This window comes from Sminthopsis crassicaudata, chromosome 1 (assembly GCF_048593235.1).
Source record: "Sminthopsis crassicaudata isolate SCR6 chromosome 1, ASM4859323v1, whole genome shotgun sequence".
Taxonomy (NCBI): domain Eukaryota; kingdom Metazoa; phylum Chordata; class Mammalia; order Dasyuromorphia; family Dasyuridae; genus Sminthopsis; species Sminthopsis crassicaudata.
The window spans coordinates 65,558,873-65,577,682 of record NC_133617.1 but is presented as its reverse complement, the minus strand read 5'-3'; the positions used below and the strand labels follow the sequence as shown (position 1 = coordinate 65,577,682).

Below are 18,810 nucleotides of genomic sequence, written 5' to 3'. Positions count from 1 at the left end.
ACATAGAAAAGCATCAGGAAGGCACTTCTTCCTGATGAGGGGCTGGGGGGATGGGGAAGACCAGGAGACAGCTGGGAGAAGCAAGTGTCAGGGAGAAGGGGGTGGGGAGAGTGGAGCAGCCACTGGGTCTGGCAATTAGGAGGTCATCAGAGAAAGCATTTCAGCAGACCTGTTAGGGTGGAAGGCAGGCTGCAGGGAACTGAGGAGCGAGTGGGTGGCTTGAGAGGCTGCAGGCAGAGCGGAGAAGAAAGACAACGGAGGAAGAAAAGAAATAGGACATTAATCCAAGGAGATGGCAGGGGCTAGAGTCAGGTTTTTCAAGTTGATGTCAGCCTGAGACCGGGAAAAGTTGGGAAAGGCAACATCTGCAGCAGGCTAGGAAATCTGGGAAATGGGATTTGAATGCGGCAATATGAAACATATTGGATAACAAGCCCTTCTATTTCTTAAACTCCTGTATGGATTTCTTCTTTTTAAAGATGTAGAAACTGAGGTGCAGACAAAGGAAGGGAAGATAATGAGCCTTCCAGTTTCTACACCGCTTTATGGTTTACTATGCACTTTTCCCTTGACACTCCTATGAGGCAGGTAATGTGGTTATAATTTCCCCATTTTACAGATGAAGAAACTGAGCAGAAAGAGGAGTGAGGGGAGTGGCTCACTCAGGATCATACTAATAAGAAGTATGGCGAGCCAGGGTTTAAACCCAAGTCTTCTGACCCCCTAGTGTAGAGCTCTTCCTATAATACTAAGAAAAAGAGAAGAAAAGCAATAGATGATATAGATACATAGAAAAGATGGATGGTAGATAATAAATAAACAATGGAGAAAGAGATATAGAGACAGAAGGGGAAGAGAAGAGAAAAAGAGAGAGAGAGAGAGAGGAGAGAGAGAGAGAGAGAGAGAGAGAGAGAGAGGAGAGAGAGAGAGAGAGAGAGAGAGAGAGGGAGACAGAGAGAGACAGAGACAGAGAGGGGGGAGGAGGGAGGGAGGGAGGAAGAGGGAGAGGGAGAGAGGAGAGGGAAAGAAGAGAGAGAGAGAGAGAGAGAGAGAGAGAGAGAGAGAGAGAGAGAGAGAGAGAGAGAGAGAGAGAGAGAGAGAGAGAAGAGAAAGAGAGAGAGAGAGAGAGAGAGGAGGGAAAGGAGAGAGAGGAGAGAGAGAGAGACAGACAGACAGACAGACAGACAGACAGACAGCAGACAGACAGACAGAGAGAGACAGAGAGAGAGGGAGAGGGAGAGGGAAAGGGAGAGGGAAAGGGAAAGGGGAGGGAGAGAGAGAGAGAGAGGGAGAGGGAGAGAAGGAAAGGAGAGAGAGAAGGAGAAAAAGGAGAGGACAAGAGAGGAGAGGGAGGGAGAAAGACAGACCGAGAGACAGAAAAATTATGTGCTAAACATTGTACACAGAGAGGGAGACTGGATTCAGATACATTCTCTAAGGGACATTTGGCCCTTCTTAGCTTGTCTATCTCCCCCTCAGTGCAGGCCCCCTCTTCTTCCTCCTTTCCCAGCTTTCCTCACTGGGCCCCTCCTGGTCTAAGAGGCAGCAGACAGAAGGAGAGAGAAAAGGAAGGGGAGGGGTCTTTGAAAGGATAGCCAACTGACCTTGCTGCCCTCATCTCTGCTCTTGAATGAGACTGGGTGGTCCAATCCCCCTAATCATCTGTATTCCCGAGGCATGGTGGGCACTGGGGAACAGCATTGCCTCTGTACACACTGGGGCCAAGCTGGCAAGCATCGCTCGCCTGTCACCAGGGTTGCCCCAGATACCCATAACCCCCCACTCTAACTCTGGAGACACCCAGGCCCCAGGTCTCCCCAGCACTGGCGCCCCAGCTCTGAGACAAAGGCAGGATCAGAAGCATGGGAAGTTGGTTTGGGCAGAGTGGAGTGGGAAGCTTGGAAGAGCCTGGGAAAAGAGGCCCTGAGAATAGAGCTCCCTAGAAAAGGGTTAGAGGTATATGCTTCTGCCCTTGATTCTGATAGCAGTTTTGTACCCAGGATGTTCAAGCAGGTGCCTGGCACAATGGCCTGGAACAAGCCTGGGCTGAACTAAAATTCCATCAATTCTTTCTTCTCAAAAGCACTCTTATCTTTGTCCTCCTCTCCATTTCTGTTATCATCACTTTAGAATCCTAGTTTCCAAAGTTTGGGATCTTGAAATTTTAAGTTCACAAGCTCTAAGTAAGCTGGGTGAAGCAGGACTCTCGTTCTTTTCTTTATATAATCATTGTCAATCACATTATCTGACACATAGTAGGCACTTAATAAATGCCTGCTGGTTGATTGCAAAGTTCCTCTTTCCAACCAGGTTTTTTTTTAAATAACTAACATTTATATAGTACTTTAGCATTTTCAAAGGGCCTTAAAATATCTCACTTTGTTCTCACAAAAATTTGAGAAGATAGATGCTGTTATTACTCACAATTTACAGATGAGGCAATGGAAGCATTCAGAGGCAAAGTGACTTGGCCAGGGTCATGCTAGTAAGGCTGAATTTAAACTCAGGTCTTCCTGACACTAGGTCTAGCATGCTAATCACTGTACCACCCAACTGCTTTTTACAGTTCAATAACATCCTCTAATATCCCTCAAAGGGGACTATTCACTTCTGCTTGACCCTTTTTCAATGATGAACAACCAATGGAATGACTCTAGTCTTTTTGGGAAACTCTTCCTTTTTGATGAACAAAAAATTGTCTTTCTAGTTTGAATCCTAGTTCAAAGATCATAGTCTCATAATCTGACATTGGATTATACTTGTAGAGCTGGAAAGGACCTTAGAAGCCATGAGGAAACTGAGAGAGAAGTTTAAAAGTGCCCGTAAACTTGTAGGGGCACAAAACTAGTTAAACATCTGAGGCAAGAATTGAACTAGGCCCCCTAACTGCGAGTCCAGTGCTCTATCAATATAGCCTCTCAAAAAGGACTTATTTCTAGGAGAGCCCTGTGAAGCTACACAGAAAAGCACTAATCCCTCTTGCCTTCAACAACTCTTAGTTCAACAATCTTAGTAGATTTAGAGACTGAGATATACATGGGTACCCACCTACCCCCAAGCCTTTTCCAGGTTAAACAGCAGGACAATGAACAGTGCACTGGACTTGGAATCAGGAAGATTCCTCTTCATGAGTTCATTTCCACCCTCTGAAACTTACAATTTGTGTGACCCTGCAAGGTACTTAACCCTGTTTGCCTCAGTTTCCTCATCTGTCGAATGAGCTGGAGAAGGAAATGGCAAACCACCAATATCTTTTACAAGAAAACGCCTTACAAGATTATAAAGAGTCTGATAGAAAGAAAACTGAAAGCAACAATAACAACAAAATTTGATTGAGGAATAATTAGAACTCAGGACAGGGGTTATTCATCCATAATGGAGGCTATATTCCAGAGGACCTTCAAAGCTAGGCAGAAAAATGGAAAGAACATTCAAGAATTAACTTCATCATCCTCTTGGGTTTTGGGGAGAAGTCAGGGGAAGGGAGATAGGGACAGGGAGGTGGAAGAGGTCTAATTTTACCCACAGCTCCTCCCTGCCTATCCAGAAGTTCATATTCCCAGCCTCTCCTTTTCGGGTAGGGTGATTGCTGATGTCCTTTTCCTGACAGCAAAACCTTGTGCCCTCTGCCTAGGACCATTTCCTTCCCTTCCTCTTCTCTGCACCCTCCCTCCCAGCCAACAGCTGTTGGTATTTCTAGCTTTTCATTTCAAGGTGCCCCTGGAACTCAGTCCCTTCTCATTCTGCTTCCGAAAGGGATTGAATCACTATAACCAGGCTCCAGCTTCGGAATCCACACACACCTGTTCTCCTAGAAGGGGGTAACAGGCCTGGGGGCCCTGTCAGGGAGGGAGGGATGAAGGGACCAATAGAAAGGGAGAAGCCATGTTCTTGAGAAAACTGTCAATTCAGTGGCTTTCTCATAGTGAGTGCTTAATAAAAGCTGGTTGAATTAATAAATGGATGGTATCTTATCTCACTACTCATAAGCTTAGAAGATACTTTGTTATTTAGCTTTGTATCTTACCCAAAGTCTAGTGAGAGCTCTGTATACAATCCGGTATATTGTATTGTATTGTATCATGTCATGTTGTGTTATATGTGTTGTATTGCATTGTTATACTATTCTTTTAAACATGCATGGAGGTAACATTTTCTGGCCTTAGTAGAGGGATACAGGATACCTGGACTCCTTCCATCTCCCTGTGGTCTCTGGGACATTTCAAGCCCTGCAGAAGCAGAACTTAAGTGTCAGATATATGAGGGGGGAGGACTTTTAATTCATCCCCTCTGAGCCTTAGGGTAGAAAGAGCTGACTCCTGAGTGGGATTGATTGAATCAAGATGGGGAGGACCACAATCAGGAGAGGAGTCAATTAATCTGGAGGAATCAGTCAGGAAGGAAAGTGAAAAAGTAGAGGGGTCACCAGAGAATACTGAAAGTTGATATTTCTCCATTGTTCCCCACCAGAAGGAAATCTGGGGCCCCAAAGTTTTGGGTCCTTGACTTCCTTCTGTCTCCTCTCCAGGAAGGGCCCCCAAACTTAGAGCCTCTGGACAAGGACTTGCTTCTTCTAATTTTCAAATGTCCCTAAGAGAATCATGCAGGCAAAGGGTAGTGGAATGGAATCAAACACCCCTGGATTTGAGTCCTCAAACATTCACTAGAGGATTCATTTTCCTTCTCTAGCTCAGAGTTTTCTTCATCTGTAAAAAGACATCATCATAGTCAGACTACACAGCTATTATGAAGAAAGTGTTTGTGACCTGGAAGGGCTACAGAATCTGGGAATAATCATAAGGCAACAATATTTTAAGATGGATGTTGCCATGCCAGAATCTTAGACCTCCAAGTTATATAAAATGGAGAAATATTGACAGTGACAGGCTGACTGTGATTTCATTGGCAGAGAGAACCCCAGGATAAGGAAATTCCTTCCATCAGTGCAAGTTGGTACCTTTCCTGCAAACTGATAAGCAGAGTTGCCTAGAACCTGGTAGGTGTGTGTGTATATGTGTGTGTGTGTGTGTTTCTGTGTTGAGGAGAGGCATATAGAACCCAAGTTTTCCTACCTCCAAAGTCAGCTCACTAGCCACTTTGCTCTATTGCCTTTCATGAAGAAGGAAATCCAGTGAAAGAAATCAAAACCCTGTGGGAACAGGATGAGGGAACACATCCCCATCATCATTTCTGCTCCTGGAGCTGTCCCAAAGATCTCTTCGCCTTCAGGAGAAGAACATACATCCCAACACTTTTATTCAATTACCAAATGCAATCATTTCATCCCCCTGTGCAATAGACTGCTGAACATTAGATATAAAAGACCACTCGCAGGAGAGCAAGCTGTCCCAGGAACATTTCTATCTGAACTCCATTTTTAAAAAAAGATGCGGAAAAGAAGAACAATACTAATGACAAAAGTGCTGCTCATGAGGTCTGCGTGAGGTCCCTTCCAGTTTTGAGATGCTCTAGCCCTTTCCTTCAGGGCTGAGCTGGGAAAGGGAGCTCAGAGATTCATCACTCAGCAGCCCCATTCAGAATAGAAATGTGAGTCACTCTGGCTCAAAACAGTTGGGGGGAGGAGGAGGCCTAAATCCTGGGCCCCTCACAGTTGGCTACATTCTGGTCTTCTTAGTCATGGAATATCTCTGTTGCTTTCGAGGCTTCCCCACCACTTGGGCTTAACCCTGTGAGGGTTATTCCTCTCCTGCCCTTTCTGTAAAGAGGCAGTTTCCTGCTGTTATTGTCCATCATCCCCTTCTAGCACTCCCTCCCCCTCCAGGCCAGCTCTGTGCTAGGGGATATGGGAGAGGTAATAGAAGGAGATAACAGTCCCTAGTCTATTTGAGAAGACAAGCCTCAGACGAAGGAAATAATAAAAATGATTCACCATTAGACCAGGCAGCCTCTTGCAGTCAGGACTGGAGAAGCTTAGAGAGTTCTGGGAGAGGTCATTTAGGTCTAGGCTGGGCAGGACGGGCTTCCTGGAAGAGGTTGAGCTGGGCATCCAAGGCAAGGGAGTACCCAGACAGCTAGAGAAAAGAGGGAGGGTGCTGTAGGGGAAGGGGACAGACTTACAAAGACTTAGAGGAAAGAAAAAAATCCTGACCTAGGAGAGTGGAAGACAGATTATCTAAAAGGGAGGGGTATGCAGGTGAGCAGAAAAAGAAAAAGATGGAGGAATAAGAACTATGGCTCTCATTTCTATAGCATTTTAAGTCTCCATCCCACAATGACCTTGTGGCTCCCTATGTCCTCCAGGACCAAATAAAAGCTCCTCTGTCTGGTATTAAAGCCTTCACATCTGTCTCCAATCTACTTTCCCAGCCTTGTTGTATATTCCCCTTCACATAGCTTAGCAGCTAGCCAAAGTTTGCACTAATGATGCCCCATGCTTGCTATTCACTCCTACTCCCCCAAATCCCCAGCGTCCTTCAAAATTCAGCTCAAGTATCTCAATCTACAGAAGACTTTCCCTGAACCTCTTGCTCTCAGTACCTCTTCACCCTATCCCATTACCTTGCATTTATTTGGTATATTGCACATGTCATTGTATGTGTATATGTTATTTACCCAGATAGAATATAAACTTCTTAACACTAGGAGCCATTTGCTTTTGGGTTTGTTTTTTTCCCTTTGTATCCTCAGTGCCTCAGTGCACGTAATAGGTGCATAATAATACTTGTTAATTGACTGAAAGAAGAAATTAACACTAGATTTAGTATCCTCATTTTATAAGTGAGGAAATGGGGACATAAAGGGTGGCTTTGAACAAAGTCACATATTTTAAGTTTTAGAACTGAAACTTGAATCCCAGTCCTATGATTCACAATGTTAGAATTTGGAAGTCCTTGAAAACCCAAGGTTTTTTATCAGAGAAAGGCCATGACTAGAGAGTCTCAAATGTCAAGAACTTGACCTTGAAGGGTCTGGGTCTAGGTAAGCCAAGGGCAGGACAGTGAACCGTATTGGGAACCAGAATTATCAAGTGACTAAGCTTTATCCCAGGATACTGATTTTTGAGGATGCCAACAACACTTGCTGTTCTCTGGCAGTTAGAAACAATAGAGCTTCACTAGTTAGCAAGAATAATTAGCTAAAATAGAACAGATGGAGGGCTGGGGGTGAAACTCCTTGGTCCCCAGTGGATCTCCCTACTTATTACTTTGTTCCACTTGGTTTCTCGAGGGAAAGTTTTGTGGTATTTTGCCCCCCATTGCAAAAAAATTCCTTGGTAAAGTTCTTTAGAGAATCACAGGAAATAGAAAATGAGATGAGAAGAAAGGGTCAGGAGGAAAAAGAGAATTATGTTTGTGGAGAAAGATGAAAAGATAGGAAGGAAAAGTTTTAGTCCTTGGGGAGCTCAGGAAAGAATAGCCCAGATTAAAAAAAAAATTTTGTGAGAGCAACAAAGATAGACAACAGATAGGAAGATTGCCTTCAATTGAAGTGGGACTACAAGGCCACCCAAGGTGAAAAAAGGAGCCCTCTCCAGCCCAGGACGCCAGCACTAGGTTGTTGTGAGGGTGATGAGAAACTGGGAAGAATCTGGGCAGAACTCCATCTGGTAGCTTTCTATTTTATCTAATTACCTTTGCTAACTAATTGCTGAACTCTATTGGTTTTAGCTTGGAAGGGCAGCAAATGCTGTCAATGCCTTCTAAATTTGTAGAAATCGGGTCACTCTAGTTCTGCCGCCCAAGTTACAGAACTCCCAGAGACAGAAAGTCAAGGGCAAAAAGAAGAATGGAGTACAGCATTTATATAGGGCCCACTATAGTCTAGGCACTTTGCTAAGCATACATATTTTATCATATTTGATCCTCATAACTCTGGGAGATAGGTTATTATTCCCATTTTTATACTTGAGAATTGTTGTTCAGTGGTGTCTGACTCTTCATGATCCCATTTGGGACTTTCTTGGCAAAGATACTAGAATGGTTTGCCATTCTAACTACCTTCTCCAACTTATTTTACAACTGAGGAAATCAAGGCAAACAGAATTCAGTGACTTGCTTAGAGTCACATAGCTAGTAAGCATCTAAGGTGACATTTGATTTCAGGTCTTTTTGATTCTAGGAACTGTCCCACCAGGTTCCTAGAGACTTAGAAAGGCTCAATCCTTTCATTTCAACTGCCTCCCTTTGAAATCACAGGAATTAGAATTCTTAGGAATCATTTAATGCAAAGGCTCTTCACCTAGGATCCATAAACTTAAGAAAAATTGATAGTTATTTCATATGTAATTGATTTGCTTTATAAGTTACATTTTACTTCTTCCCCTTCAGTCCCTATGGCCTCTCCCTCTCGCAGTGATGAATTCCTCCCTAAACCTTCATTTTGAGGAAGGACCCAAACCAGTCATCCTTTATTTTCTGGACTTTGCTACCATTAGCCCTCCCTTCCACTTCACTCCTTTCTTTTCTTTGAAATCAGTCCCCAACACTTAGCTCAGTGTCTAATCCATGGTAAAAATGTAATAATTCTTGTTGATGGTTGCATAAGTATAACCTAAATCAGAGACATAGGTTATCACATCAGATAATCTATATCTAATATCCTTCTCAGAGACATGAAAAGAGGGAAGGAAGAGATAGAAGAGATAGAATATGGAACTCATTTAAAAAATGAATGTTAAAAAATTTTATATGTTTTTTTTATTTTTTTAATTTAATTTTTATTTAATTTTATAATTATAACTTTTTTTTGACAGTACATATGCATGGGTAATTTTTTACAACATTATCCCTTGCACTTAGTTCTATTCAGATTTTTTCCCTTCTTCCCCCAACCCCCTCCCCCAGATGGCAGGCAGTCTTATACATGTTAAATATATTACAGTATATTCTAGATACAATATATGTGTGTAGAACCGAATTTCTTGTTGTACAGGAAGAATTGGATTCAAAAGGTAAAAATAACAGTTTACACTCATTTCCCAGTGTTCCTTTTCTGGATGTAGCTGATTTTGTCCATCATTAATCAATTGGAATTGGATTAGCTCTTCTCTATGTTGAAGATATCCACTTCCATCAGCATACATCCTCGTACAGTATCATTGTTGAAGTGTATAATGATCTTCTGGTTCTGCTCGTTTCACTCAGAATCAGTTGATGTAAGTCTCTCCAAGCCTCTCTGTATTTCTCCTGTTGGTCATTTCTTACAGAACAATAATATTCCATAACATTCATATACCATAATTTACCCAACCATTCTCCAATTGATGGACATCCATTCATCTTCCAGCTTCTAGCCACTATGAAAAGGGCTGCCACAAACATTTTGGCGCATACAGATCCCTTTCCCTTCTTTAGTATTTCCTTGGGATATAAGCCCAGTAGTAGTATGGCTGGGTCAAAGGGTATGCACATTTTGATAACTTTTTGGGCATAATTCCAGATTGCTCTCCAGAATGGTTGGATTCTTTCACAACTTCACCAACAATGCATCCGTGTCCCAGTTTTTCCACATCCCCTCCAACATTCATCATTATTTGTTCCTGTCATCTTAGCCAATCTGACAGGTGTGTAGTGATATCTCAGAGTTGTCTTAATTTGCATTTCTCTGAGCAATAGTGATTTGGAACACTCTTTCATATGAGCGGAAATAGTTTTAATTTCATCATCTGAAAATTGTCTGTTCATATCCTTTGACCATTTATCAATTGGAGAATGGCTTGATTTCTTATAAATTAAAGTCAATTCTCTGTATATTTTGGAGATGAGGCCTTTATCAGAACCTTTAACTGTAAAAATGTTTTCCCAATTTGTTACTTCCCTTCTAATCTTGTTTGCATTAGTTTTGTTCGTGCAGAAACTTTTTAATTTGGTGTAATCAAAATTTTCTATTTTGTGATCAATAATGGTCTCTAGTTCTCCCTTGGACACAAACTCCTTCCTCCTCCACAAGTCTGAGAGATAAACCATCCCATGTTCCTCCAATTTATTTATGATTTCGTTCTTTATGCCTAAATTTTGGACCCATTTTGATCTAATCTTACTATGTGGTGTTAAATGTGGGTCCATGCCTAGTTTCTGCCATACTAATTTCCAGTTTTCCCAGCAGTTTTTGTCAAATAATGATTTCTGATCCCAAAATTTGGAATCTTTGGGTTTGTCAAACACTAGATTGCTATTTTTATTCACTATCTTGCCCTGTGAACCTAACCTATGCCACTGATCAACTAGTCTATTTCTTAGCCAATACCAAATGGTTTTGGTGACTGTTGCTTTATAATATAGTTCTAGATCAGGTACAGCTAGACCACCTTCACTTAATTATTTTTTCATTACTTCCCTTGAAATTCTCTGCCTTTTGTTGTTCCATATGAATTCTGTTGTTATTTTTTCTAGGTTATTTAAATAGTTTCTTGGAAGTCTGATTGGTATAGCACTAAATAAATAGATTAGTTTAGGGAGTATTGTCATCTTAATTATATTCGAAAAATTTTTATATGTTAAAAATGTTTATATGTAATTGAGGAGAAATGAAATATAAAAATATAAAATAAATATAAATGAAAAACAAAAATATAAAAAATGCTTATTGATTTACTCCATGAATTTAAAAAATAGAGGTCAGGAAGAAGAGAGAATTCAGAACTGAAAGTAAAAATAAAATATTTAAAAATAAAAACAAAACATTATTTTGAGGAGTCCATAGGTTTCACCTATGGTTATAGGTTATGGTTATAGGTTCCACGTATCAAAGGGATCAAGAACCCTGTCATTTTCCTAATCCTATCATTTTACAGAAAAAGAAACAGAACTAGAAAAGGGAAGAGTATAATCATCCAGATGGTAAGTATACTTAGATTTGGACCTCAGGTCTCTCACTCCAAATCTATTTAATATTCTCATTTTACAGTTGAGGAAACTGAAATAAAATAGACTTAAGTGGCTTAAACTGGGTTACCCAGCTTTTAAGTGTCTGAAGCTGAATTTGAACTCAAATCTTCCTAATTCTAGTCCCACTACTCTCTCCTCTGCACCACCTAGCTAAGTGCAAACTCCTTTAATTTAGGATGTACACGTATGTGTTTAAATTAAATCCCAGTTCTAGAAAGGTAATGAGAAAAGAGCCACAAATTAAAGGTAAAGGGAACCTAGTCTAAATTCTTTATTTTATAAATGGGGAAACCAAGACTCAGAGAGTTTGTGACTTGCCCACATAAGGTCATCTGGCTAAGAAGTCAGGCAGTTATTCTATCAACAAGCTTCTATTAAGCACTTTCTAAGTGTCAAGTGCTGAGCTAAATGCTAGGGCAAAGAGGAGGATGGGAAGTATTATCTCTGCTCTCAGGGAGCTTACATTCTACATGAAAACAACTTTTTATATACAAGATATAGGGAAAATGGAAGGCAATCTCAGAAAGAAGGTGCTGGGAGAAAAGGCAGGGAGTGACTGGGCACTCTTTTACAAAGGTTAGATTTGAGTTGTCTCCAAGCTTAGAGCTAAGATTCAAATACCTGTGGAGGTGGAGAAACTGAGACCAATAGAAAGGGGTTTACTCAAAGTCACAGAGTCAGTGGTCAGACCAGGATCCCCTCTATTAAATCTTGAGAGAACAAAATAAGGTTGGGATATTGTGTGCTCAGCCCCATTGAATCTGACCCTCTGACCTTGTGTGTTTCTCTTTCTCCATTCTCTACAGGGATCTGGCCAATACAGACACCCTTGGCTAAAAGGCTGATTTTGGAGAAGACTGCCTCTTCTTCCCAAAACCCAGGAACCAGGTCAGCTGCAACTGCCAGGCTTCAAAGGGAATCTATAAATATAGCAGCAGGAGGAAAAATAGATACATCACTGAAGTCTCTCTCTCTCTCTCTCTCTCTCTCTCTCTCTCTCTCTCTCTCTCTCTCTCTCTCTCTCTCTCTCTCTCTTTTTTTTTTTCTCTTTCTCTCCCTCCTAATGAGTTCCCCACCTTGGAAGACAATATGATAGTCTAGTTGCAGGTAGCTCTGCCATCCCTGCTGGTAAGAAGGTCCCACATCAAGGAAAAGTGACAATATCTTACTCTGTGTCTGAAGAGGGCCACTACAGCCCATGTGCCACGTAGAATCTATCTAGAATTTCCTTCTTCTCCTCCAAAACTTAGGCTCTTGTATAGAGAGAGAGAGTACGCAGCAATATAACAGTTTGAGAGAGGGAGAGCAAAATATAGGCTGATAAACATTCATTTATTCATTCATCAAATATTTATTAAGTACCTACTAGATACTATTAAGTACCTACTATGTGAATATACTAGGCATTGAAGTTCCAAAGGGGGAGAATGAAATAGTCCCTATCCTCAAAAAATTTCCATTCAACTGGGCAACAAATCTAACCTACTAGGAAAAACCCCTAGAGCAACTGGGAATTGACCTAACACAGTTCAGAATCCTTAGAAATCTCCTCTGGGACAGTTTAGAACCTGCCCAGAATAGCTTAGAATCTCTTAGAACTTCTTTTCCCATTCTACCTCAAAGCAGGTCAGAACTCATAAAGAATGCAAAGCTCCTGAGACTTTTTTCATACCCTCATGCATGCTTCTCAATTTCCCAACCCAGAAAGGAATTATCCAGCCTCTCTATGGGATGTTTTTCTAGGTCAAGGGTCTGCATTCTCAACGTCCCTCCATCCCTTATATTCTTCAGAATCTAGAGGTCTCTCATCTCCTTCCTGTCTATCTAAAGGAGAGGGGGTCAAGAAAATAGTATAATGTTGTCAATCAGGGGGATGTGTGATCCAAGTCACCCAGAGAAGTCCCTTCCCTTCTCTAGGTCTCAGTTTCTCCATATGTCAAATAATCATATTGAATGAGGTGGTCCACAAGAGTTCTCATATCTTGAATATGCAAAGATTTTATGACACTAAGATTCCATGATTCAAATATGTTATTTTCTAAGATTCTATTAATTCAAAGGCTTCATTTTCTAAGAATCCAAAGTTCTGTGTCTCTAACACTAGAGGATTCAAAGCTGAAATAAAGCAAAGGAAAATCAAGAAGAAGCCACCTCCAGGGCCCTTAATAATAACATTTTAACTTCCAAATCACTTGTGAATAGAATTGCTGGGCTATGTAGACATATGTAAATTGCATGCTAATAGTATGCAAATATTATGCAAATTGTGCAGACACCCCTTCTCAATATTTTCATACAGGGCCATGGGGCCTTTGGCAAGCTCCAGATAGGGATAAGAGCTCTTCAAGCCCTCTTCATCTTCCTCATTTCCTCCCTTCATCCACTGTTCAGATATGCAGTAGTATGAAAGCTATTGACCTTGGGCTAGGTGGCTTCAAGGACTCTGGGATTTGAGTTCCTTAAGTTAAAGTTAGGGATGGCCATTGGGAAATAAGGGTGAGCAGGGTCTCAGAGGAGAAGGCCAAATCAGAGGGTGACTCCAACCATTAAATTAATTCCCCTGAGAAGTGAGGCCAAGGGAAATATAAGGGTTAGTTAGCAAATAAATATTTTTCCTTATTGAACAAGGTGAGGGAGAAAAGGAGAGAAATGGAGAAAGAGAGAAGAAGAAAGGAAGGGACAAAGAGAAATAGGCTGGTAGATGAAACAGATGGAGACATGGAGGGAATAAAGAAGTAAAGAAAGAATAGAAAATCAACAAGGAGACATAGAGGGAGACATAGAGGAAGAAAAGAGTAACAAAAGAGGAAGAGTCAAAGAGAACAGGATAGAAATGGAAGGAAAAAAAGAGAAAGGTAGGAGAAATAATGAGATAGAACTAGGAGGAAGAAGAGAAAGAAAGAAAGAAAGAAAGAAAGAAAGAAAGAAAGAAAGAAAGAAAGAAAGAAAGAAAGAAAGAAAGAAAGAAAGAAAGAAAGAAAGAAAGAAAGAAAGAAAGAAAGAAAGAAAGAAAGAAAGAAAGAAAGAAAGAAAGAAAGAGAGAAAGAGAGAGAGAAAGAAGAAGAAAGAAAGAAAGAAAGAAAGAAAGAAAGAAAGAAAGAAAGAAAGAAAGAAAGAAAGAAAGAAAGAAAGAAAGAAAGAAAGAAAGAAAGAAAGAGAGAAAGAGAGAGAGAGAGAGAGAGAGGGAGGGAGGGAGGGAGGGAGGGAAGAAGGAAGGAAGGAAGGAAGGAAGGAAGGAAGGAAGGAAGGAAGGGAGGAAGGGAGGAAGGAGTAAAGGAGGGAGGAAGGCGTAAAGAAGGGAGGGAGGAAGGAGTAAATGAGGGAAGAAGGGAGAGAGGGGAGGATAGGGAAAGAGAGGGAGGAAGAAAGGAAGGAAGGAAGGTGATGTTTCAGATTTAATCTCTAGAGTAATGGGTTAGAAATCACCACCTAAGGTTTCTGACCCAGTGACCTCATGGAGGGCATAAGCCAATGATTCAATGAAAATTAAAAGAAACATCCCAGAGAATTCTAATTCTTAATACTCAGTGATCAAGTCCTAACTAGGGACCCAGGGTTCAAGGCTGCCAAAGAAGATCATTTCTGGGTGGTTCCTACAGACTGGGGAGAGCTGCCTGAGAAAACAGTTTTAGAAAACGTCCTTAGGAACAGCTCCAGGGGAGCCACAAATCTAATCTTGGTGTGCAGAAAGACAGAGAGAAAAGACATTAGCAAGATGCTAATGAAAAGACAAAGAGATATAAAGTCCAGGAGTTCTATAAACTTCAAAAACATTGACATACACTTTAAAATATCTTTTACTTTTTTAAATTCTAAACTTAAACTCTTTTTAAAAGCATTTCCATATATAGAGAAAGAGAATTCTCTATGAAATGATAAATCTTTATTTTATACCACTGGCTTTTTAAAAAAGTATGTAGTAAATACCACGTTTTATTTTCAAAGCTAAACTGCTGATTTGTGCTTCCTTCTGAATTTCCTTCTTTTCTCTTTTACATAATTTTAAAAATGTTTCAAAGGACATTTTGAGGGGCATCACTATTACTAATCTTCAACCACAGTTCCCCAATTAGAAATCAAGAGAAAAAAATTTTAAAAACCTTGTGACAAAATTAATCCACACACCTTGGCCATCTAAAAATACATTACTGTCCATACATTAATATACATAACTTCTCCATAAATGCTTTTTAGTAGCAAAGAACTGGAAACAAAGTAGATATTTATCAACTGGGACACAACTCAACAAGTTGTAACAAATGAATATAATGGAAAACTTCTGCTCTACAAAAAAAAAAAAATGAAGAATATGATGAATACAGAAAAGAATGAGAAAACTTATATGAACTGATGCAATGTGAAGTATGCAGAACCAGGAAGACAATGATGACAACAAAAATAAAGAGAGAAACATGAAAAAATCCAAAGTAAATGCTGTAAAATTATAATGGCCCAGATTGATTCTAAAGAAGGGATATAAAGATGTATTTCCCTTTTTTTCTGGCAGAAATGGAGACAGTGCCTGTGGAATGCTGCACTTGATGTCCAACTGGATTGATATGTTGGCTAATTTTACTGAAGTGGGTTTTTTTTATTCCTCTTTTTTATTTTTATGTAAAGGATGGCTTTCTATAGAGCAGGAGGAAAAAGAGAGAGGAAAGATTGGGAAATTAAAGTGATATAAAAATGAAATATATCAGTGAAAATTAAAAATAAAATTGCTACACATCAAAGGTATGTGGTAGGAGGAACTCATAATTAGTCATAACTCCTGAGCCTAACATCCAAGCCCAAGGATGAACATTTACTTCTGCCTCTTAGGGGACTCATTCAGAGTTGTGATAGGTATTCTGATACTCATCCCTGACACTCCACCTACCCCCCAGAAAAAAACAAAAAACTACTGTATCAAATCTCCAGCTGCCTTGACCCAGAGTTGTAATGGAGACTAATTTCTTCTGGGACAAAAATAACTGAGCTGAGAGCTGGAGAATGGAGTGATGAGTCATATCAAGAGAGAAAATGGTCCATAAGGTAAGGTAAAGGTAAAATAGAGAGAGGAAGCACAGGCCCTAACTAGGTCCCACAGTGAATAGAATCCTGGGCCTGAATTCAGGAAGAGTTGAGTTCAAATGTGGCCTCAAATACTGTGAGACTCTAGATAAATTACTTAACCCTTATTTGTCTTAGTTTTCTCAACTATAAAATTGGGATAATAAAATCACCTACTTCAGAATTATTTTAAGGAAAGATTGAGATAATATTTGTAACACCATTAATAGTGCTAACAGAATGGACACTTAGTAAAATTTTGCTAGAATAGTAAAGTAGCACCAGATTTCAAATAGCCTTGAATGTCAAGCACAGGAATATGGATTTTCCTTGGCCGTCAACTGGTAACAGAATGGTGTGGTAGAAGTATGATGAATTTGGAGTCACATGACAGCAGCTAATAATTATAGCAAACATGGATCACTTTAAGGTTTGCAAAGCATATTCCATGTTGTCTCATTTGGTTTTCACAACAACCCCATGAGGTAGATATTATTATCTCCACTTTATAGATTGTAAAGGGGCTGAAACTCTTAAGTTAATGCACTGAAGTCAGACAACCAAGCACTTGAGGCTAATTACCAATTGCACAATACTCTATAAGCATATGCTTGGAAAATGGCCCTTCCCACTATTCTGTGCTGGCTGGATAATTGGTGTATACAGAGAATTGTAGGAGACACTGGGGGTGGAGTAAGACTAGCCAGAGTCATTTCTGGGTGGGAAATGAAGAGGAGAGGTCATGGAGATACTGCATTCATCCAATTCACTCCTACCCCTAAAGACCAAGAATAAAGACCAAGGACTTTTGCTTATCCTGACTTCCGCTGATTCTAAGGTATCCAGGGTGCTAACTCTGGTGCCCAACATGTAGACCAAGGACCCTAATTTCACTCAAGAAGTCCCCAGTGACCAGGAAATAGGGTGAGTATTTTAATAGACAAGCAAGGAACTTACTTTGTTAAGGGCTAAAATAGTAACCTTTTCTAGCTGAAATGGGGCAGATATTAGGAAAAGATTCTCCCCCATCCCCAGCTCCACCCCCACCCCTGCCCTAGGGGGCATTATAGAAAGCATACTAAGTTGATCAAGGGACAAGGCTTAATTATAACTTGGTTGCAGATCACTAAACTCTTGGGTGCATTAGAACACAGGTCCCCTTGGTTCTTAAAGGAAGAAGATATAGGGACAGATAATAGGAAACTAGTAGGAGATCAACTATGTGAATAATACAATGATAAAGGTCCTAGGTTCAATTTCCAAGGAAACATTCTATATATACAATATAATTAAAGAATCCTGCAAGTTATAGAAAAAAGAAAAAAAAATTAAGAACAGCCAAATGAGGAAGTGTGAGGAAAAAGAAGAAGACAATGAACAGATTAATAGCAATATCACTAGAGAGCATGTAGAGTTAAGTGAGGATGAAGGATGTGGTGATTCTCACTTTGACCAGACAGCTTCAACCCTGCCTAAACCAGAACTGGTTCTTGACATGCCCCCATCAACTCCTCCTTCCAGGATGGAGGGAGGAGGAGTAGTGGGAGGGGCAGTGATACCACCAGCACCTCCATCCCCAGCAATCACTCCCTCCTATGACTAGATTGCAAAAGGCACTATTTAAAGCCATGGAAGAAGGGCAAGATTTAGCTGATTTGAAAATAGGAATGTATCCTGTAATTCAACAGTTTAACTCTTCAGGTCAAGAAAGTAGAAGATATACTCCTTTTGATATAGAAATCCTCAAAGACCTGAAAAAGGCTTGCACTCTTTATGGGGCTACATCAGTTTATGTTAAGATGTTATTACATTACATGTGAATTCTACCAAACATTTAAAGAACAACTAACTCCAATGCTATATAAACTATTTGAAAAAATAGGGATTGAAGGAGTCCTACCAAATTCCTTTTATGACACAGTCATGGGACTGATACCTAAACCAGGTAAGCTGAAAACAGAAAGAAAATTATAGACCAATCTCCCTAATGAATATTGATGCTAAAAGCTTAAATAAAATGTTAGCAAAAAGACTACAGAAAATCATCCCCAGGATAATACACTATGACCAAGTGGGATTTATACCAGGAAAGCAGGGATGGTTCAATATTAGGAAAACTATTAGCATAATCAACTATATCAATAACCAAATTAACAAAAACCATATGATCATCTCAATAGATGCAGAAAAAACATTTGATAAAATCCAACATCCATTCCTACTAAAAACACTTGAGAGTATAAGAATAAATGGACTATTCCTTAAAATAATAAGGAGCATATATTTAAAACTGTCAGTAAAGATCATATGTAATGGCAATAAACTGGAACCTTTCCCAGTAAGATCAAGAGTGAAACAAGATTGCCCACTATCACCATTACTATTCAATATTGTACTAGAAACGCTAGCCTCAGCAATAAGAGCTGAGAGATTCAAGGAATTAGAGTAGCTAATGAGGAAATCAAACTATCACTCTTTGCAGATGATATGATGGTATACTTAGAGAACCCCAAAGACTCTGCTAAAAAGCTATTAGAAATAATTCAGAACTTTAGCAAAGTTGCAGGATACAAAATAAATCCACATAAATCCTCAGCATTTTTATACATCACCAATAAATTGCAACAGCAAGAGATACAAAGAGAAATTCCATTCAAAATAACAGTCGATAGTATAAAATATTTGGGAATATATCTACCAAAGGAAAGTCAGGAATTATATGAGCAAAATTACAAAACACTTCCCACAAAAATAAAGTCATATTTAAATAATTGGAAAGACATTAAGTGCTCTTGGATAGGCCGAGCAAATATAATTAAGATGACAATACTCCCTAAACTAATCTATTTATTTAGAGTGCTATACCAATCAGACTCCCAAGAAACTATTTTAATGACCTAGAAAAAATAAC

The 18,810-nt window shown here is 39.9% G+C and overlaps 1 protein-coding gene across 1 annotated transcript in view; it reads left to right on the top strand.

The window, feature by feature from the left end:
- The first annotated feature begins 16,648 nt into the window (after positions 1-16,648).
- Positions 16,649-18,810, top strand: part of SEMA6B (semaphorin 6B) — a 71,182-nt gene continuing 69,020 nt past the window's right edge. The window contains exon 1 of the mRNA XM_074308288.1: positions 16,649-16,823. The gene's annotated coding sequence lies outside the window, so the exon portion shown is untranslated. The remainder of the gene's footprint in view (positions 16,824-18,810) is intronic.